Source organism: Hippopotamus amphibius, chromosome 14 (genome assembly GCF_030028045.1).
Source record: "Hippopotamus amphibius kiboko isolate mHipAmp2 chromosome 14, mHipAmp2.hap2, whole genome shotgun sequence".
NCBI lineage: Eukaryota > Metazoa > Chordata > Mammalia > Artiodactyla > Hippopotamidae > Hippopotamus > Hippopotamus amphibius.
In genome coordinates, this window is record NC_080199.1 from 25,373,930 (window position 1) to 25,397,876 (window position 23,947).

Sequence of the window (23,947 nt, forward strand, 5' to 3'; positions counted from 1 at the left end):
TAATAAAAATTTGAGAACCTGCCAAGGCCAAGATTTTGCCTTTTTCATGGAGATAAATATCTTAATAAAACTCCCTTTCATCTTAGTTTTACATGCATGCCTGGTACTTCATTTGAATGCAGAGTTCTGTATAACAGTAATAACTAGTCTGTAATGTCTGATTTTTAAATCTCTAAATCAGGTTAGTTTTCATGATTAGTAATAAGTAATACCCTTAAACAATACATTTTAAAATTAAAGGTAAATTAAATAACTGGTGAAAGGAAAAGTGAGTTAAATTAGATTTTCTTAAAATTGTTAAGCTAATTATATGTCTTCATTTTATTAATAAGCTGTAACAACCAATTAAAATGTATAATTAGTCAGACTAGGGGTTAGAATAATGTAGACATATTTACAGCTTTTAAATTTATCAACATTTTAAAATATTAAATTATTTTAAGATAACAGCATAAGCACAGAGTATTGTAGAAAATATTTGTTCTACAATCCCAAATTAGATAAAATATTAGACTATCTGAGTAAAATTTATCACATTGTGCTAAAGAAACAATTGTGTTTTTCCTTGGTGAGGCAGTCAGAACAGCTGCCTGTTTGTACCCATTTGTCAACACACACACACACACACACACACACACACACACACACACAAATCCTGTCTAAAGATAAAATAAGAAGACTGGTAATTTAATATGTTTCATGAAACAGGAGCTTATATTGTGAAGTCCTGGGCATCATTGCATCCCCAGATCCTAGGAATGCTGAGCACAATTGCATGTTCAATAAATATTTGTTGAGTGGACAATGGATGAAGGGCTTGATCAATGCAGTAGTTTTGAAAATCCACCTGTGAGACAGTATTTGCTAATTATATATGGAAGTGATTCATTTATAAATAAATAAGCAATAACACACCCAGTCTCTGATGTTAAGCACTAGGATTATTAGAGTCCAGTTTATACAATTCTTGAAGTGGCATAATTTGTCCTCAATAGTTTGAAAAGATTATGAAAGGATTTTCATTGGATATAGAAGGGTTCAGAAGATTGTTATGTCTTATCAAATATTTCCAGAAATAGTGATTGATTGCAAATACAATATTGCCATTATACAATCATAGAGTGATGGAACAATTGTTTCATTAATGTAAGTATGCTTAATATTAAAATATTTCACTGTAGAATTCTTAATTATCATTCTTTTCTCTACTTTTAATTGAAGTCATATGAAATATAAGCTTTCTGACATATTTTAAATTCTAGTTTCATTTGACCTTAAAAAAAATATAGGCAGAGCCTCACTTATTTTACATCTCTATTTGTATCTTCTTTTAATTTTTTTTGCTATGATCAAAATTAAAGGTGAAATACATTTCTAGTCTCTTTTCATAAAATGTGGTTGTTAATGCATGGATTGAAATGTATTCCATGTTGCATCAATGTAAACTGACAAATATATGTGCTTTTAATCACCGGTGATGTTTAATAAAATGCACTTTTCAACTGTATTACAAACTATCAGATGCTGTTATTTAGCCTCTTTTTCTATTGGAATTGTGAATAAGTAATATTTTAATGGCTTATCAACTTTTAACTGCTAGTTTTAACAGTTATAATATGTACTCAAATTCCAGCTTAGACCTGAAATGCCTCTTTCTCTAGTTAGGTGCTGCCCTCTAAAGATGATCTCAAATCATTTCCAACTAGAAATAAGTCTTTAAAAATGTCATCTTTCTATATATAACAGGTCATTTTCTACTTTGAACATAATCTTATCAATAGAATGATATGTATTTAGACATTTTCTCTGCGTAAAAATGTTTATTTTTAAAAACTGTTTTTCTAATAAAATAGTTTTATGCTATTTGCATAATAAAATATATGTTATTTAATATAAAATACTGAAAACTATCTTTTTTTAGAAATGATTAGAATGAATTGTGAATAGTATAATTTACTAGAATTAATATTTGTTTTATTATTTATGCTAGATATGATGTATGTTAATATTTTAAAATATACTTTGAAATATTTTCTGACATAGACTTTTTAAACAATACATTAAACATATACGTCAGAATAATAGACAGACATTCATGAGAACAAGAGAATTGTGTGAATACTTTTGGCATAACAGAGAGTATATAGTATTATGTAGTTTCATTGTTAAGAAAACCAAGCTTTGATTGGGGTATATAGTACTGAGTGAAAACCACGTGAGCTAATTTCACAAAAAAAGATTTTCTTTAGGGATATTGTAAATTATTTAAAGGAAAAGAATCCTATTTTATGCTTATTAAAATGCCAACTTACAGAACGTTACCCTTAAACATATAAAAGCATGCTGCTGTGAACAGTTATAATCTGTTCTCTTTAAAGTTCTGGGTTTAAAACATGTAGATACAGAGAAGAGAGTAGTGGTTAACAGAAGAGAAGAAGGTGGGGAGGGGGAAATAAGAAAAGGGATCATCTGTAGTGAAGGGTGAAACTATATTGCTGGTGGGTGAGCACACCACAGGGTATACAGAAGTAGACATATGATGTTGTGTAACATGAAACTTATACAGTGTTATATCAGTAAATGTTAGCTCAATAAAAAATAAGCCAAATTTTTTTGAATGAAAGAAAAGAGAAAAACAAATACTGTATATTAATAGGAATATATGGAATCTAGAAAAACGGTACAGAAGAACCTATTTACAGGGCAGGAATAGAGACACAGATGTAGAGAACAGACATGTGGACATGGAAGGGCAAGAGAGGGTGGGACAATTGGAGTTTTAGGGTTAACACATATATAATACCATACGTAAAATAGATAACTAGTGGGAAGCTGCTGTATAGCACAGGGAGCTCAGCTCGGTGCTCTGTGATGGCCGAGGTGGAGGGGGGTGCAGATGGGAGGGAGGTCCAAGAGGGAGGGGATATATGTATACATATAGGTAATTCACTTCGTTGTACAGCAGAAACTAACACAACATTGTAAAGCAACTATACTCCAATAAAAAGAAAAACAAAATTCTGGATTTAATTTTACTAGACATTTTCTTGTGAATTTTTACCTTACTATTCAGTTTCAAGAAAATGAATCGGATGATTTTTCTACTTTTGAATAAATATTATCAAAAAATTTTTACCATATTTTAAAATATTATGAGAAATTCTAATTATTCAATAAATATTATCCACAAAATATGTAAAAAAACTATAAATTTAGGAGGTTGGGGGATTAGTGCCATAAATATGTCTATCATATCATAGAAAAAAGTACTTTTAAATGAATTAACAAGCACATTGAATTTTATGATAAGGAATGTGCATTTCCATACTGAAATGTATCTGCTTAAAAATTTGTGAAAATACACTATTTTTGACTAATTCAATGAAAATATTAGTTCAATTTTATAATGTGTAGGTTATTTTGGTTAAATTTATAATAAATAAGGTGATTTTAAGCATTTAGAACAGACATTAAATTATGGAGAAAGTAAATTAACTGAAAAAAGTCCACTTTCAGGTTACTTAGATTTAGATTTTTTTTTTCTAGAATTAAAACTTTATATCATTAATATCAATTATCTTATGTCTTTATCTTATATCATTTATCTTATATCTTTATCTTATATCATTATATCATTATATCACTAATCTTATTTGTCTAGGTCAACCTGGAGAAATTACATTTGGAATTTAGTTAAATGAAGAAAAACAATTCTGAAATACTGTATCCAAATTTACGTTAAACTCTTTAAACGTAACTCAATTTTATTGTAACTCTGTGTGTGTGTGTGTGTGTGTACATGTGTATGTGTATTTTTGGCAAAGATAAACATGGTATCATACAGAATTTACTGAACTTGGACTTTTGATGACATTTAAGAACACGAATTAAATAAAAATGTATTCTGAGGCCAAGCAAAATGTGCAGAAAAAGAATAAATGTATTACCTTATTATAAAATGCTGCTTTAATTTAAATATTTTGATTATCATTAAGTAACTTAATAAAGTCCTTTTCTCTGTGTCTTTTGGTCTCTTTCTGTCTTTCTGTCTCTGACTCCTCTGTTATATATAATGGACACTACCACTGGAAAACCAAATGATCTACATAAAAGAGTGCAGATTTCTGAACATTGCTTATCAGCTGTGAACTGAGAAAACAAATTTATAATAAACCATCAGTCTCAAAATCTTCCAATAGTTGTTTTGAAATATATAACATGTATTTGTCAATAGTTTACAATATATAACATACCAAGCATACATTACTCATTTTATTTTCCCAATAATATATGAGCTAAATGTTATTAACATCTCCATTTTTTTAGGTGCAGACATAAAAGTCTAAGTGACTTATTTACATTTATCATCAGTAAAATGAAAGAACTCAATTTTTAAAAATCTACTTACTTTCTTTAAGTTCTCCATGGAGGAAGCAAGATTTGTTTCTCTCTTTTTTATTTGTGTTAAAAAGAGTTTTTAAAATATATAGATTTTTGTACACATTACATAAAGCCAGCAATTCAAAAATTGTTTAATTTGTGAAGGGGCTGGGTGATTTAAGTGTATTTCATGTGTGTCTGAATGAGATAGCCCAGTTCTTCTCCTACTTGAAATTCTTAGCCAAGAAACATTTTATTAGAAAAGTAAAGTGTAAGGTTATCCTGCCCACTCTATGAAGAAGATTAAATGGCTACTGTATGAAAGCATTAGGGATGAGATTACTTTAGAATCCAGAAAAGAACCCCAGACAGCTCATAATAGATTAGTTCTAAACCTAAGTAGGCAGGAAGCTAAAAACAAACTCAAGATTGATTTAGTTGTAGAACTAGCTGCAAGATAAGAACAAGACAATAATACTAATTTTTCTAAAGCTTGGCAAAAGGTTATAGGTGTTTTGTACATTACTGAATACTGATCAATTTTTATCTGTTTATGAAAAGACAGTTTAAAAAACAAAATCATAATAAAATTATTTGGACAGCAAAAGTATTTCACAGATACATAGTATGTCCTTATGCATTGCCTTAAATTATAAATTTCTATGAATGCATCACAATTATTGACATAATTTGATATTATATGTGTTAGTTATAAAATGCAATAGCTACACTTTCAGAAGGAAATACATATCCTCCAGTAAAAACCTGAGAGTATTATTATTTTACAGTACAAAAAAGGAATCCTGCACAATTATTTTGAGTACATTTATTTTGCTTCGATTTCCTGAACCATCCTTTTTTTTGAATGACAAATAATTATAACGAGAGCCTACAAAATGTTAAGTACAAAAATGACTAAAAAATGTTTCTTCATAGAGTTTACATTCTAATAGAGACAAAGACATCAAAATACTTAAATAAAACCTGTATTATGTTAGATGATGATATGAAATATTAATAAAAAATAAGAAAGCAAATGGTGATAGCCAGGTGTAGACTGATTGCAATTGTAAATTTTAAGGCTATGGAAGGTCTCATTGAAAAGATGAAATGAAAAACAAAAAACAAAATAAACTGTGATAAAATAATTGTAAACACACATTCGATAAAATTCTCTTACACATCAATAATAAGATAAACAGCACAAAATAAAAAATCAAAAAAAAGATATAATGAGACATTTCACTGATGAAGGTATACAAATTGCTAATGAGGACATGAAAAGATATTCAATATTGTAAGTCAATAAGGAAATGTAAATCAAAACTATAATAAGATGTCATCTTCCATAGACCAGAATGGCTAAAATAAATAAAAACAAATGATGGTGAGGATATAAAGAAACAGAAACCCAAATCCACTGCTGGTGGGAAAGTAAAATGGTACAGCCACTTTGTAAAATGTTCTTTCTTGAAGAATCAAACACAAAACTACCAAATAACCCAGAAATTCCAATTATAAATATAAACCTAAGAGGAATGAAAACATAGGGTCACACAAAGTCTTGTACATGGACGTTCATTGAAGCATTATTCATAGCAGCCAAAAATGCAGAAACAACCTAAATTTCCATTAATTGGTAAATGTATGGACAACTGTGCTATATCCATGCAATGGAATATTATTTAGCAATAAAAAGGAATGAGCTACTGATGTATGGTATATTTATTAGGTATCCTAAAATAAATGTCAATTAAGTAGATAGATATGTATCTGAAGTTCAGAGGTGATATAACAGGATTGAGCCCCAAGACATCTAGTGCTAAGTGGTCTGGGAAATTTGAATTAACTAGCAATCTAGCCTGACAACAGAAGTTGATGAGAGAGAAAGAATGTTAGAAAGCATAGGGTTCTAGAAACCAATAAAGGACATATGTCTAAGAGGAAGAATTGAAAGACTGAGAAGTTAATTGAAGTGGAGACTGAGAAATGAACTACACCAGCAACTATAGGTGGTATTGTAAAAGCAATTTCTGAATAGTGGAAGCAAAACTGCTGGTAATACATTAAGAGAGGATGGAAAAAACAAATTGGAGGCAGATAGTATACAGTCCTGCTAGGAGGATTTTTGTTTGTTTGCTTTTAATAGAAGAAAAATAAAGTAGGAACTGGAGAGGAGAACTATGGTTGGAAAGTTGTATTTAAGGTGGTAGAAAACAGCATGTCTATTGAGGGGCATAGTCAAATAGGAAGCAAGAGAAGAAAAGTGATGCTGTGATGCTCTTGAATAAGAGAGTGGGAATAGATATACTACATGTGTGAAAGTGTTGGCTTTTTCATGAGTTTGTGTATCTCATGCAGAGTGACCAAATTGAGCATGTGATCAATGCAGGCATGTTGAAAAATGTGCTGGTCTGCAATGAGGCACTGTGGGTGTTCACTTCTAATTATTTCTCTTTCTGAATAATGTCAAGGTCAAATGTTCCGGAGATCTGTTTTACAACAATATAAATATACTTAACACCTGAACTGCACACTGAAAAATGGTTAAGATGGTAAATTTTATGATATTTAACCCCAATTTAAAGGTCAATATCATCACCTGAGAGTAAGAATAGAGGAAAGTTATTGGAAGAGAGAGAGAAGAAGGTTTGAAAAAAATCAAGAGAGAGAAGGTTTGAAAAAAATCCTAGAGGAGAGTGAACAATGAGCAGATAAGGAGAGAAAAATATGATTGCTAGTCACCATAAGAACTCTACTAAAGTTAGTGATACAAATATAGAATGATATCAGTCAGCTTGTTTTTCCTCCAACTCTACTTGATTACACAGGAAAAGACGCTATGGAGAGGCACTATGATGAAGAGCTAGTTAGCTAGATGTGATAATGCAAAAGAGATAGAGTGATTTAAGTAGGTTGGAGATGTATACAAATGATAATTAAAAATCTTTGCAAAAATTTAAACTGGCAAATTAGGAGAGTGGATATACCCAAGTGGTGGGGTAAAAGTGACAGGATCTGTGGCATACTAGTCCTGGTGGGGTATGAGAATTTTCAGGGTCACAAAGGGAATGAACCGTAAATGTAAGGGGTTATGGGTGGAGAGTAAGATTCATAAAATTGAAAATGTTGAGGCGATATCATTATTTGTAAGGACACGGTTTCAGGAGGGCAAGGTTGAGGTAGGTGGTGGACCACTGTTGGAGGAGGCCATCAAAAAGACTTGACCACAAGTCAGAGCCAGGTGATTGGAAGTTCCCCACCCCCACCAAACCCATCCTTGGAATGTACATTACACTTGTCTTTCCTGCTGCCAGAAATTGCTCTAAGGAGACAGCCTTGAAATAGAAATGTGGTGTTGAAGCTACCTGAAGTAGGTACATGACTGAACTCAGTTAAGGCCTCTACAGGAACTTTTAAGACTCTAGGGGCTGGGGATGGAATTTGCTTCTCTTGCAGCCACCAAGGACAAGCCTCTTAAGTAAGTACCCTTGCTTATTAAACCTGCCACCTACCAATCTGGAGCGGTTTGCCTTTTTCTTCCGTCTCCCTGCCCTCCCAGGACTGGGGAGCTCAGCTTCAGGTTATACCCAGAAGTTAGGAGCAGGTTGCAAAGCAACAACTACATCATTAATGAGAGGTCAAGAAGCTGAGAGGCCTGGCTGTTGTGAGGGTCAACTAGTAGATGCTAAAATCACCAGCAGTTATAAAATGAGTTGTGTTGGAGACAATGGAAATGAGTAGGAAATAAAGGTTTTAAGATGAGGAACATATGGTTGTCAGCAGAGAATTCCAACGAGAGATTTAGTGGTGTCTGAAGATGTGTAATAAAAAGATGGAGGTTTCTAGAAAAGAGCAATGGAACGTCACTTTAAAAACAGCAATGAGGCACAAAAAGGACTGCCCTCCCGGTTTTAGGTTCATAAGTAGAAGGTGCGGTGGAGAGGAGCATGTGCTATTTGAACAGCCTACAGGAGTGCCCTCTGGAAAGAACCAGATTTCAATTATAGCCAGAAGATGAGGAGACAGGTTTAAGAAATAAACTTTATTCTAAATGAACATAATGCAGCTGTTTTTGCAGAGTATGAGAAATTGATTATCCCAAGCACTAACCACATATTAAAAAAAAAAAAATCCTCTTCCTGAGCAATTGATTTTTAACAGATTTGAAATGACAAGTTTCTGAAGCTAGCATTCCTTATGAAGAATCTGCATCCTCTGTCCTTGTATCAGTAAATGGAATATTTTATTCTTCTCATCCCAAAGCCTTTTTTTTTGCAAACATTATCTGCAAACGTTTTGCAAGATATATTGCCTGCATTCCTCTACTATTTCCTACAAGAGGTTTCTGTTCTTGTATAAAGAGCAGCAGTTATATCAGTCACATTATTCAAGTAGAAATTGGTAACAGAAAATCTGAGATTCAATTAAAATTCTACCATTTACTTGGGGTAAAACTGTGGGCAACTCTAAATAATACTCTTTTGAGTTTAATGTTCTACAAGATAACTTAATGATGAGAAAAATAATGCAGAATTTTATAACTCTTTTGTGATAACTATAATCCAATAGAAGAGTTAAGAAGCTTATTTATATTGTGAGATGCAAATTAATTTCCCCTTATAATAATTTGCTTCAATTTCAGCTATCTCAAAAGGATCCAAACTATTACAAAAATAAAGTTTGTAATATAAGCTCTAGTATTCTCTTAAAAAGGAGTCAATCATATATATATTATATACACATATATAACATATAGACGTATACTTTATATTTTATGTTTAAATCTCAGTTCAGCAGGTTAGTAAGAGATGCACTTTTGGTGATCTGACAAATCTGTCAAATTGCCATTCTTAGGTGAATAATGGTGGAATCAGAGACAAGTTAAACACTGTTACATTAATGAAATATTTTGGAACACTATTCTTAATGTGGAAATTACATTCTTAAAGTGTAAATACAAGATAAATAGAATGGATTGTCTCAAATCTTCATGATTTTCCTGAGCAATGATAAAACAAAACTTTGGAAAAATCCAGGGCAAAGGTTAATTTTTTTTTTACACAGTACTTAAAGGAAAACTTACTTTGACTCCCATTTCCAGCATTTTTCTCTAGATTATTTTCTTATACATTTTCAACTGAAAAAATATGTTGTGTTATTACAATCTGATATTAATTTATCTGGTTGAATTAACAGTTCACACAGACTCCCTCTACCAATATATATATGTATATATATATAATAATGGAAAAAATTAGAATTTAAAAGACCAAAACACAAATTTTATACTATTTTATCCTTACTTTCACAGATCAGGAAGAGTATTACTTCAACAAAGAGAAAAATTGAAAGAGCTTCTCTCATATTGGAAATCACATATTTTGTGTGTAAGTATAATGGTCTTACTCTCTGGGTTATAACTTGTAAAGATGAACTTTTAAACATTCTTGAAATGAAAGCTTGGTTGTAAAATTATAAAGCATGTTTCAAGAGCCTTACTTAGGTAATTGTTCAAAGTTTCTAAGGTTATACAAGGTTTCGGCTCTGTATAAAATCTGAAAAATGACAAATTAAAAGTGAAGCAAAATTCTAGGGAATATAACTGACATTTAACAGCCTTGGGTTCTTATTGTCTAGAAAAAAATGATATTAAATTTAATATCAAGTGGAATACATAGTACTGTATAATTAGATGACTTTAATTCAAATACCTAAACAGAACATTTTAATGTAATAAAATTGTTCTACCAAAATGCAAGATTTTTATTCATCTCAAAATTTCATCTCACAAAATAATATGACGTTACTCTCTACAAAATGAATATCCTATATTCACAACTAATTCTAGTGATACATGGCTGAAGGAATAAAACTTCTTCATATGAAACCAACTTTATTATTCTATTTAAAGCTTATTAATTGGATCCACAAAGATACTAGATTAGGTAATACTTTCTATTCTTTGCTCCTTTGCATCATCTTCAAATAAAAAGAGAGTCTCTAACTTCAACTAGGGCCTCCTTGCCTGATTTGAACATGTGTAAAAGGACAATGATTATCTTGAAATAACATTTGATTATGTTGAAATAACAAGATGGAATGAATCTGTGTCCTTGAATCATTTATCACCAACAAGGCCAAAAGGATTCTGCTACTGCTTCCAGCCTCCCTTAGGGGTTCATCTTATTAGGTCATGTCCACCAGGAAAGTCTGCTCTTTTTATTAACTAAAATTCAACTGATTAGGTTTCTTAATTACATCTGAAAAATCCTTTCACCATTGTCATAGGGCATGACCTAACTATGTATGTGATGTCCCATAATAAATTCAGTTCCTGCCTACCTTCAGGGGGAGGTGATTACGTCAGGGCATAAGCTATTTGAGGGATGGGGTGGGGGAGTCTTATAATATTAATAAAATAAGCTTCAATTTCTACAGATGCCATCAAAACAACAAACATTGCAAGTAGCATTGTATTATTTAATACACTTTTCATCCCATAAATTGACTTTAAAAATGATTTAAATGCATAACATATATCATGCATTGTTTACTGGGATTTTTGCACCTAACAATATAGAAGAGATCCCTTTCTATTGAGGAGATATAATTTTAAAACTAGTATATAAATTTACCAGATAAAATAAAATTTGACACATTTCATGAAGAGGAGCTAAGAGAGTTATGAGGCAGTTACTGTAGTCAGGGAAGTCAGAAGAGATCTTTTCAAAGAAATAAACTTGAAACATTAAAAGAGGAGGGAGAAGTTACTATGTATATGGTGTAGAGATGAAGAAGGAAAGAAGTGTAAGGTAGCAGAGAAATAGGCATAAACCAGATGGTCTTGTAGGCCATGAAAAAAAGTTTGCTTTTTATTCGCATTGAAGAGGAAAACTACTGGGGGATTTTGTGCAAGGAAGGGTTATAATGAGAGTATTTTTTCTTGTATTTGTTTATTTATTTTCTTAAAAGATAACCTTGGCTGCTTGGAGAATAGCATTGATATTTTAGGAACTCAGAGATGGAAACAGAAAGAACAAATGGAAGTGTCCATGAAAGTCTAGGAAGTTTGGGTTATATTAATAGATGCTAATATGAGATGGTAGATGGGTTTGGAATAAACTTTAGCAGTATAGCAAACAGATTTTGAATTAGATTGAACACAGTAAGGGTGAAGAGAAGAACATATAAATGAATCTTTTGCTCACTTAAAAAACTAATTCTATTCAAAAGGCAATTCATTTTGTTAAGTTCAGATTTATAATTTCAAGGGCAAACTGCTAGAGAAAAGACAATTGATCAACAAGGGAAAATTAAATTTAAAAAATATCCAGAGTGAAATGCCTTAGCCTACTGAAAATTTACTTGTCAAATGTTTAGTAATAAAAATATAAAGAATTGTCAGAGATTAAATATAAAACTAAGGAAACATGATGACGATCTTTTTTCCTAAAAATTTAATATAAAATGTTCACAATTACCTCAAGAACCATTAAAAAGAAATGCTATAAATTACAAATAATGCTCTCACACTAAACTTGAATGACTGTGCTTGATTACTCCAGTCTGTGTCTTTAAGAGATTTACATTGCGAAGTCTGAAGCTGGGACCTGACTCCTGAAAATTCACCAGGTAGTACCTGCTATCCTTCAGAGGGAGAAGAGTAGAATTAACATGTTTCTAAAATGACCAGGCAAGCTTCTCAACAGAATCAGGCAACTTCTGATAAAACTTAAATTGACAAAATATTTAAGCAGTTAGGCTGATAAAATATTTAATTCCTTTAGCAAAATTATCTATCTGCTTGTGTCTTATTTTCATTTAGCAATTTGGTAGGTAAATATCAGCTATTAATCTCTGCTTAGTCTTTACAGATTAGAACGCATAAATTGTTACTTAATTATAAGACTCTAGTATATTAGAGAACTGTAAGTAGCTACTGAATCAAGAAAACTGTTAGTGACACAAGCTGAATACTCTAATGTCATCCTTATAAACATTACAAGCAATTAATTTATCCTTCATACTCTCAAGTTACCTTCAAGGATAATAGAATTAACAACCATGAAAATATTCATAGACAGTCTTATATGAGGAGAGGACAAATAAGACTTGCACAGTGGACTAAATGAAAATTTAAGCGATCTGATTTTTGATTTGCTCTTTTATTGTTGTAGGTACAATAGCAATATCTGATAAGGAAAGTGTATTTAAAATGAATAAATATATGAAAAATAAAGTAAAATCTGTTATATAAACATTTCTTGATGCTACTGTTACAGAAATTGTAATGAATGTGCAAATTTTCATTACCTTTGAGAAGCTCTTCTTTCACAAAGTGAACGTAATGGTTTAATTTTAATGCTCCTCTTGTACTTTTAATAAATCTCTACATCCTATATTATAATGTAATGCATTAGTTAACAACTTTTGCTTCTTTCTCTTCACAACCACTAAGCCCATTTCCTCATCTATGGTAAGTCTCTAATGGGTTAGAATAAATCATCTGTCCTTCCCAGGTGCTAGAAGAGTGCAGTTATGGGGAAGAAGTTCAGTAATGTTTGATATTAAATGCAAGAGAAGAACAGAGGGAAGAGATGGTGGGAGGGGAAAGGAAGCAAATAATGAATGTATATTTCTCTTCTACTCAAGGTGTCTCTTTCCATGCCACTATCACTGTATCACACATAGGTGATAGATACAAACCGTTTAGTCAGTACCATCATCAATGTGGCAGAATGAATGTACTCTGCCCAGAGAGGGAGGGCACAGCAAAGTCACATTGCAGGAAGGATAGAGTCCAGGACAATAACCCTACAAGACATCACATGCAGTGCTAGTGCCACCACATACACATAGAAATGATTTATTTTGGAATCAATGCCTCTAAACATCTACCACAACACACACAGGCACACATATTTAAACCCACACACCACACACACACACGTGCACGATGATTTTGTTCTACTATTTATCTCAGAGATGGCATCGCTGAGATATTTTTTAAAATTTAGTAAGGAGATTTCATTATTTGGGAGTAAAAAGGAATTTATATACAAGACTTCCTTCATAATGTAGTACATAGTACAAAGAACATAAGCCTCAAATCTGATGATTATCATTTCCTGTGTCATTAGTAGGTCACTTAACCATCCTGAGTCCCAAGTTCCTCACTTGTAATATGCAAATACCATATATGTGAACTCATGCAGTTTAAATCCTTCTCCTTTTCTCATCTCCTACTATTTTCATCTTGTACCAATCTGTCTGAAAATGCAGTCTCCAGATGCTGATAATCTTTGCTAGCCTGGTGCTTTGGGAATATTTAAGTGGAGAGACCTGGGCTTTTATTTGCAGGGATGTACTTAAATACATGAACGTTTATTGAGGAATCATTTAGGGTAATATCTAAGGCAATTATTTTGTGGGTAGATCAAAGAAAATAAGATTATATGTTTTTCTAATACTACACTCTTAAATGTTATTATTAAATTAACTTAGCTTCCAAACAAGGCATATATGTAAAATGTACACAGGCATTGAAGCAAATTTTCATAATTTCTGAAAATACAAACAGATCTACTCCTAAAGTAGGTTAGATGTTTTAAGCCATATTCTTGTGTTATTAAATTGTTTAGAGAATGACTGATCATTTAATTTATTTGAAAATCCAGCTTTTTACATGTTAGAAGAAATTATATTTGCTACATTACCAATTTATTGAATTATACTAACTTAGCAAATTTAAAACTTGATTCATTGTGAAGTAAAGAACTTCATTTATGGTTTTCTTACATTTTATTTTAAAAACAGGAATAAAAGAACTATAAATTCTAAATTTGTGCTTTACATCTTGTCCTTTTTCTTAGTTTAGATGGGATTTTAATTTTTTTTTTTTTGTAAAACAAAAACAATACATCTAAATGTCTGGTTATTAATTTTAACAATTATTCTGGCTATTCTGTGCCTAGTTGTGGTTTGAGCTACAAGGATATAATTATATATATATATATATATATATATATATATATATATATATATGCATATATACATACACACACACACACACACACACACCCCTTGCCTCCAGTGCCACGTGTACATCTTGTGGGGAGACCCTGCAGCCAAAGGTATGCACACACTCAGCTGCTTGTGGTCCCAGATCCAGCCCCATCTCCCATCACTGGCCTGTACCACCAGTCCCACCTGTAGGTAGCCCCTCCAGCTGTGCCTCTGCTCCCCCCTGGCCTGATTCCAGACACCAGCCTCCACTGTCCTGGTCCTGTGCGGAGATCCAGCATCCACGGTAGTATACACCTACAGCAGGGCCCCCAAGCTACCAGTGTGCCTACTGTTGGCCTCAGCTCTTGCCAGGAGAGCCCATAGCTGGAAGGCTAGCTGCAGTTGAGCCCAATGGTCCAACCCAGGGACTAGAGATTTGGTTGAATCTGGGTCCACAAGCATCTGTGGAGGCATTGGCTATCTGTGCACACTTTTGTGGCTGCAGGGTCTCACAAAGGTCACATATGCAAGTGCACAACTGTAAGGGCTAATCTCAAGCGTGTGCCTGTCAGTGAGGGTTAACTTCAGGGATCCAGGCATCTTGCACTCATACAGCCACTGAGGCCTGGGCTGCCTGCCATGTGGATTCCAGACTCAAGCAAAGGCAGAGAGAACAAAGCAGGTCTGGGGACATTTGCCAACACATCTGCCAACTCAAATACCTGTGGGTAAAAACTGATGAAATCTGTAAGTGGTTCGAGGTAGATGTGCTGGCTCTTGGATTCTTCAGTGGGAATGGCTGCTGGGGTCCTCTGCAGAGCAGCTCACTGGAAACCACAGTTCCTCCTGTTATATGGCTGCTGCTCTTCTTCCATGTTCCTTGCTCCCTCTACTTGTCTCAGCTTTGCTGGTCTTTGGGTGGGGTGAGACCAAAGCAAATCCTTTGAGTGGTGTCCCAAAAGGCTGGAGAAGGGGTCTCTCATCTCATTTTCCCTTTCCCGGGGAGGGAACCTCTTCTAGCTGGTGAGCAACCTTTTGGCACTGAGCAGTGCCAGCCTGGGGGGTGGGATAATGCAGAAAAACAAAACTGTTCTTCCTTCCTTTTTGTGTGATTATTCTCAGTGTTTTCTTGTGCCACTGTCTTGTGGAAGTCTATTATGTGGACTCCTGAGCTCTCCCAGAACAACGTTTTTCATGAATCGTTGCCTAATGATTGATAACCATGGGGAGGGATGGAGGCTGGGGGTCTCTTACTTTACCATCTTGGTGACATCACCCCTGAACTTGACCCTGGTTTTTTCATCTTTTTGACATAAAATATATTGAATGACCACAGACCTAAGAACTTTGTTATCGTGAATAGCAATTAAAAGGAGATAATAAAATCCAAACATCATCAATTTTCATGTTAATTTTTATTGTGTTACAGATATTGCCCTTGAGTATGTACAATCCTTTATGTTTCTTTAATTGTAAAAGTAGAAATAATATTCATAAGCATTGGACCTTAATATGTATCTGTCACCTAGCTACAACTATTAAAATAACAACCTGCTCTTTGTCTATGTGTTCTACAAAGTCTAAGAAATTACCAAGTATGTTTAGTTTCAATAGTTTATCTTTGACAAACACAAACTGTTCCCAAATACTTCATTGATAAAGTTTATTTTGAAAGGTCCTGATGCTGCTGATACTTATATAACTCCTCTTTGTTTTGTTCTTGCAAAACCTGGAAGGCACTAGGGAATGATGGCAATGGATCACATACATGAATATTTCAGGACTTTTAAAGACTCCTTCTCAGCATGTTGCAGAGTGTAAAACAAAGTGCTATTTAAACCATGTCAGGAAAAATATAATAGCAAGTATAGGATTTTCCAAACCAGAAGGAAAAATATAATAGCAAGTATAGGATCTTCCAAACTAGAACCAACCAGTCCCAAATGCTTTTCTTAATGAAAAGTCACTATGAGAACATAGTAGGATGAAGCATGATGACAAAAATGGATCTAACATTTTTAATAAACAAATAAAGGAAAATTTGGGGTCATTCTGGAAGCTTTAGAAACAAGAAGATTGTGAACCCAGCTGAAGTGTTGGGAGAAAATTTGTCCACACTGTTTCAATCACTCTCATACTCACACACATTCATACCTGCTATGTTTGTTAATGGGTTCTAGACTTGACACTTGATGGGGATTTAAAACATGCTAATATTTGCTTTCCTAAAGATTAAAATGATGAGAAAATAAATGATAGTGAGGCTTAATATAAAATTTTTGAGAACTGTGGTAGCTCATTTGTTCTTCTCCTGTTTCCTTTTTTTTGTTGGAGACCAAACAAGAAATAGATTACACTAAAACTGTGGCAAACTCTATAATAGTTTAAAATGAGATGGATAAATAATTAGTAATTCTTTACAAAGAACACCTGAAGATATTATCAGATCACTTGAGAAAGCTATTCTAAAGAGCATATTCTTAAGATAAACCTAATAATCATATTTGAGAACATGGAAAATTTAAGTGTAAATTAAAACACCTTAAGTAACAGAATAAAGATCACACAAGAGAAGATGCCCAGATTGCAGTGATAATTCAACATTGAATAACTTTACCTAAAACAACATGGAATTTCCTTTTCTGGAGATGTCCAGACTAGGTTATTTACCAGTTATTTACCAAAGGAATAAGTGGCTATACATAAACAATTTCTCTTAGCCATAGTTCTACAAAGCATCCTATTGATGAATGGAAAGTCTTGCTAATAAATTAATTATTTATGTCATCAACAACAACAACAAAAGTGTGTATGTGAGTGAGACCTCTGCTTCTATTTTGTTCTAGATAGTTGCAACAGATTGTATCTTTCACATTAACGGCACAACAAGCCAGACCTGATTAAATATTCTAGCTTCCCTGAAATCATCAGAGAATTAATATGCAAAAAAAGTTAAATACTTTATGGAAAGTGATCTACATTTCATAAAAAGAGTAGAGACCTATGGCCCTTCCCATTATTGGTAGAGCCTTGAGAACAGGAAAATCTGCCATAGATGGAGGTAAGAGGGAGATGATAAAAATGCTGAGAAAAACCCCTCTTACACAAATCCTTCAAAAAGATATCTCTAGGCACAGAAAGCATAGTCAAGACTAAAGGGAAAGAAGAATTGCACATTGAACAGAAAGCTGACGGTTGGTTAAAGAGCATAAAGAGATTTATAGTGCAGAAAATGGAGGCTCAGCTATACAGTACAAAAAGAACTATTGAAAATCCTTTCTTCATATCTCCCAAAGAAGAAAAAGTTGTGATCTTATTGTTAAAAATATCTGACCCTATTAGTAATGAGAATTGAATTAAACATTCAAAAAATCCAGATCCTGTTCAACTACTGATCAGATTGATTCAGCTCCCTACTGAAATAATCTGGCTCAAGAAAAGGCATGTCATTTTAAAAGGTTAATAGTATTACACTAGTATCACAATACACAGGAATAAGTATGAACACACGACACATGGTCATAAAAAACTATCAGTAGGAGCAGAAACTAGATTTCCCTGCTAGTAAAAATGCCCAAGTACATAATTAAAATTGTGAACAATGTGTATTATGATATGGGGAAATTATCAGAGACAAAGAAACCAATAACAAGAATAAAATGGAAAGGAACATTAAATTAAAAATACATCATAAATAAAGTAACTGGTGAATTCTAAAAATTAATGTACTGAACAGTGGAAAAAATGAACTTGAATTATTAATAATAATAAAAAAAGTCTTTACCTAAAAATAGTTTTTAAAAAAATGCTAAAATAAAAAAAGAAAGAATTGAAGATCTGTGATAGGACATGATATGGCCTAGTACACAACTTGGTTGCCAAAAAGAAAAAGAGAGAGAAAATGGGGCAGAAGAAATAAAGTCATAACAACTGAGAGCCCTCAAAAATAGTTAAAAGACGTCCACTACAAAGTTAAGAGGATCAGGAAACTCAAGAACGATAAATACAAACATTGCCCCTGTGATGGTTAATTTTTTGTGTCAACTTGACTAGATTAAGGGATAACCTGATAATTAGTAAAACATTATTTCTGAGTGTCTTTGAGAGTGTTTCCAGAAGAGATCAGCACTTGAGTTGGTAGACTGAGTGAAGAAAATTGTCTTCACCAATGTGGGTGGGCTTCATCCAATTCATCAAGACTCTGAAGAGAACAAAAAGGCAGAGGAAGGGCAAATTTGCTTTCTGCTTAAGCTAGGACACCCATCTTCTCCTGCGCTTGGACATCAAGGTTCTGGTGCCCTGGTTCTGGAGCCTTAGGATTCAGACAAGTACTGACACCACTGGCTCCTCTAATTCTCAGTCCTTTAGATTTGGACAAGAGCTACACCATCTATCTATTTCCCATTGGTTCTGTTTATCTGGAAATTCTGACTAATATACCCAGTTATAGATGTACACTCAAATGTATACAGTTGCCAAAACTCATTAAACTGAACAATTCAGATCTTTGCACTTTATTTCATAAAGATAATACAATAAAATTTTAATAATGGAATAATAAAGATGAATGGTGGAATAATATATACACTTATTAACATTATATGCTACCCTTGGCATTATATAATTTCTTAACTCTTAGAAGATAGTCAAGTCTCTGGAAAATAGACTCAGAAAATTTAAATTACATTGAAGGAAAGGAAATTTAGAAAAACATGTATAACAAGAAAAATCAGTGAGAGGTGAAATATTATGATGGGACTAACTGGTGGTCATGAGTCAATGTCAGGCAATATAGCATTTATAAATAAACCCCCTAAAGGTAAAGAGTAAGAAATGTGAATGAGAGAGACACAGATAATCTATTAATATTTCTATTCTTTCACAGATATGCTATGCTAATACATTTAGATATCTGCCTAGCTGAGTCTTTGATGAGTTAATACAAAGATTTGTTTGTTTGATTGGTTGGCTGCTTTTTTCCTGAATACTGGTATGATTCTATCTTCAGAATGAGCAAACATGCATCAGTTTGGTGCATCTGGTTTTCTTGGACATTAAGATTTGTTAAGTGGTTGCACTGTTATAAACTTGATCTATTTTTCAAACAACAGTGTTGCATTAATGTTTTTACAAATAGCATAATTTATGTTCTTTCAAAATAACCAAAAATCAGAAATGTTTTATTGGACTGCACAATGTACTATACATTTCTAAGTATGTGTTGATTCTTATTTTGCTAATCTACAAAATGGATATTTTTCTTGTACTTCAATGGAAATTCAAAAAAAAGTCTTCATTGCACTATGAAATTAGAGAAAACAAGAAATTCATTTTATGATTATTTTATCCTATAGCCTAATCACAAGTAAGAAATAATTGCCAAGTAATAGAAAGAATGGCTTGGGCAAAAAAATATTGAGAAATATCTTTGTACACTGTCCTCCATCATAGCAATAATTTTTAGGTTATTTTGATTCTGAATAAATGTAACTTATTTGAATCATATTAACTCTTTCAAGTACCTTTCAAATCAGATCATAATATTCTAGATTTAAGGCCATTTTAGACAGCCACAACCTGAACTATAAAAATATTTCATATGTCATATCTCTTTTTCCAATTTCAAGCTGTATTTTTTCCTCCTTTTTGACAAATCTTTCTATAAGAAACTATCAGTATATTATAAGATTACTAGAGGTAAGACATGACCCTTGTTTACTATAATCATTTAAATACACTCATATATATTGTTTTACATAATACTTGATTACATATATTCTATTTGCTATAGATTTCTCTGTACTTAGTACAAAAAGAGAGATTAAAATTTTTTTTCCTAGTAAAAGTCTAAAATAAAACAAAACCTTCCAGCAAGTTCTCTTATGTTACTCTCAGTGTCTCAGATCCTGAAAATACTATTGAATTATTCCAATGAACATTTCAATGGAAATGAATTACTAACCTCTAAAGTGAAGACAGTCTGTAAAGGATATAAAATGGAACAGGGAAATTACCAGCTTTGAAGTGAGCAGTTTCAAACAGCCCTATAGTGGTATTAGTAATTCTAGTGTCATTGTAAAAGAAAATGTCAGTGCAGTGATATGACTGTTTTTTTTTTTAAAGACAGTAAGGACTACAGTATTTCATTTGAAGCATGTCTCTTTGAAACTCAAATTTAAACTAGAGGGTCATAGATACTATTAGATACTTATGCTGTTAAAGACATTTTTGTATTTTATATTTGCTTTTAGTTCTAGATCTACGAGGAAGGAATAATCCACTTACTATTTTGCAAATAAATAACCAGTAAAAAAAAGAACTATTTTGTTGCTTAGCCAACACGTATATCCTTCATTGTCTATAATGCTCCTTCTCAGTCTCCTGGTTGCTTTTACTGAAAATTCAAAAGTCAAGAGGAAAGACAGACTGAAAAATTATAAAAGTGTTCTGAAAGTCTATCGTAATACTTGACTTTTATTATTCTGCCAAAATCTAAAAAGGTTTAGCAATCCTTTGAGGTAGTAATCTTAATGGGCAATATATCCATCACTTTTATCTGGGCAAATATACTACACATTATGGATATCCTAAATTGCTGAAGCTTATAAAAGGCAATATGCAAGATAAAGTAAAAACAATTTTGTTTTCTACCTTTTTAATGGTATCTATAACTTTCTCTTTTTTTTTTAAAGATTTTTTTTTTATAAGAGGATAAACAGCCAAGCAAGAATGCCTTAAAGGCTTTTTGTTTTAGAGATCATAAATTTGAACATGAAGAAAAGATGTGAAGTAAAGATTAAGAGCTTGCTTTACAATATTTAACATGATTTGGGTTAAGAAATCTTGATGATAACACTCTAATTCATCTAGAAATAATAGCAATGGGAAAAGAATAGTTGTATGTTTTTGTGATCTAGATGCAGTTAAACACATGGATAGTTTATTATATAGCTGAGGGGCCAGGTTTATAGAAGTTGCTGATGAGGAATTAATCTGAAAAAGCATATAGAATAATAAAATGAGTCCTGGCTTTTGTGACAACTAGCAAAAGCAGAAAAACAAAGACTTGCTTATAGGATTGTAAATAACTTTTCTTACAAAGGAAATTGTGAAATCAATGTAATTATATGCTAATGAGTAGTTCATCTCCATTTTATCTACATGAATTCAGCAATCACATGTAGTTCAGAAAAAGATTATACTTTTGGCTTTTTTTGGAAAACAAAAACAACATAGGACTCATTTAGAGTTTATTTTTCAGAATATTTTGTAGAAAGTTTTCAAGTTATTTTTATGTTACTATATAAAGGAAACTATTTTAAATAGACTACTTCCACTTATTCTAGTTTTACTTTTCCTGAAATAAGTAAAGTATTTTTCTTGTATGATGGTAAAATAAGATTAATTAAAATAAAACAATCTATATCCCAGAGTTTGAGGTGTGTGTGGATGCTTATAAAATTTGATAATTTGTTTTCATTTTGAATGAGATAATTTCCCATATTTTTTCTAACCAGTTATTACTTGTATGAGCTTGTATGAGCATGCATGCACACATCATTGTATATTTCTATATGCAATTTTACAAGAACATGGCAATTTATTTTAATAGTTTTAGAATATTTCCTCATATTTTAAAAAATCTGCATTTTGACTATTAAAACTTGGATTACCTAGAACTAAAAAAAAATTATCAGGTCAAGTATTCAAAAATTTGTTGTTTGGCTTATGCAGTGCACTCGCACATGTGTGTGTAGATGCAGAGAAGCAGGGAATTGTAGGATAGTAAGGTCCACAAGGATTCAGTGGAATCTGCTTATAGTGGATTAAAGATTTAGATAAAGTTTGAAGGCAAGCTCCTAATCTTCAGAGTATTCGAATGACATCTATTCAATTCCTAATATGATCCTGCTTATTCAGGTCTACCTTGAGAGCCTTCATACACACTATGATGCCAATAGATGACATCAACTCAAACTCCAATTTTCCGTACAGAAATTTAAATTTTAACTACTTTCAAAGCTAAATCTTAAATGGATGTCACCACATATAAGCTCTGTGTGGGGACTGGGGGGGAAGAGGGGGCATCTCAGGGTCTTCCTTATCCCTAGAATCACTCTGATAAAAAAATTAACTTTTCCCTCTCTCTTAATTGTATTTCCTGGTCATGACTGGGTGTACAGAAAACTCTTCTGATACACTCACGTGATTACTTAAGATACCACCTGCCGTACCTTGCTCAGACAAAATTTAATGACTAATCCTGCACCCAAATAATATCTAAACCTTATTATTGATCCCCAATATCTTGTGCAGAGATTCTTAGAAACAGATTAAATACTAGTGATCTCCTTTAGGATAAGGCATGAATAAGAGAAGATTATTCAGGAGGAAAAAGATGATAAATCTTCCCTTAAGAACATATGCAGAAAGTCATATAGCAAGTATCCTGTTTCATTCAGTTCATCTCATCTCATCTCATTTCATCTCATCTTATCATCTGATTCATTCATTCAATCATACTTTTATTCAACAAATGAGTATTAAGTGCTGTGTGCCAGGAATTTAAGTTACTTAGGGTCTTACATGGTTTGCCTTGTTTAGAAAACTCCTTTTCCATTTTAAGATTTCAAGATTATAAAATTATTGTGGATGAATACCTTTCTAATTGGCTTTAAGTTTATCTTTTCAACCCATCTGAATGTTACTAAGTATATGATATGAGGCAGAAATATAACATTGTTATTTTTATTTTTTAATTTATGGTTTTAATTTTTGTATATTTGATTATTTTGCTATAACAGATTAGACAGTTTTTCCTAATCATTTCTTAAGTAGCCTGTCATTTCTCCATTAATGATATGATATTTATTAAACACTAAAGATGATACAGTGCTATGGTTATGGGCTCAAATTTTGAAGCCAGGTTTCCTAGGCTCAAATTTTGGTAATATATATAAGTTCATTTGCTCAGGTTGTTTTACCTCTCTATGCTTCCATTTCCTTATTTTAAAAAATGGTAAAACAATAGTTCTTGCTATTTAGTTTTATTTATGTAGTTTAGTTAATATTTAAAAATATACAGAGCAGAATCTAATATAAAAAGGAACCAATTAGCTATTTTTATTCCTGGATTCAAGATATTACTGGTTATTTTCTTTGGGTTTTGATTCTATATCTTTTATCTACTTGACAGTCTTCTGTTCAACCCCTGAATATATTTTCACATCAGTAGGCTGAGTTCTCCTCCTCCTCCCACCCTCTCCTTCTGTTTATTGCGGGAATTTGGGGGCAAATTTGTTTGCTATTTAGCATAGTTCCACCCCCAGTAAAGCCTTATTATCAACTCAAGTACTTTATATTCATATCAAAGTTATATACTAATTTTGGATAGAACTCATATTTCTCAATATTAGTTTCAGGAACAAAATATGCTTCTAATTAATCCAGACATGATTTTCTGTCTTTTAATAAAGTTTTGCTCATTGAGTTTAAAAAATATTGCATAGTTATTTCACTAAGTTTAGTTTTAGGCATTTGATGATTTTGTTTTCACTTC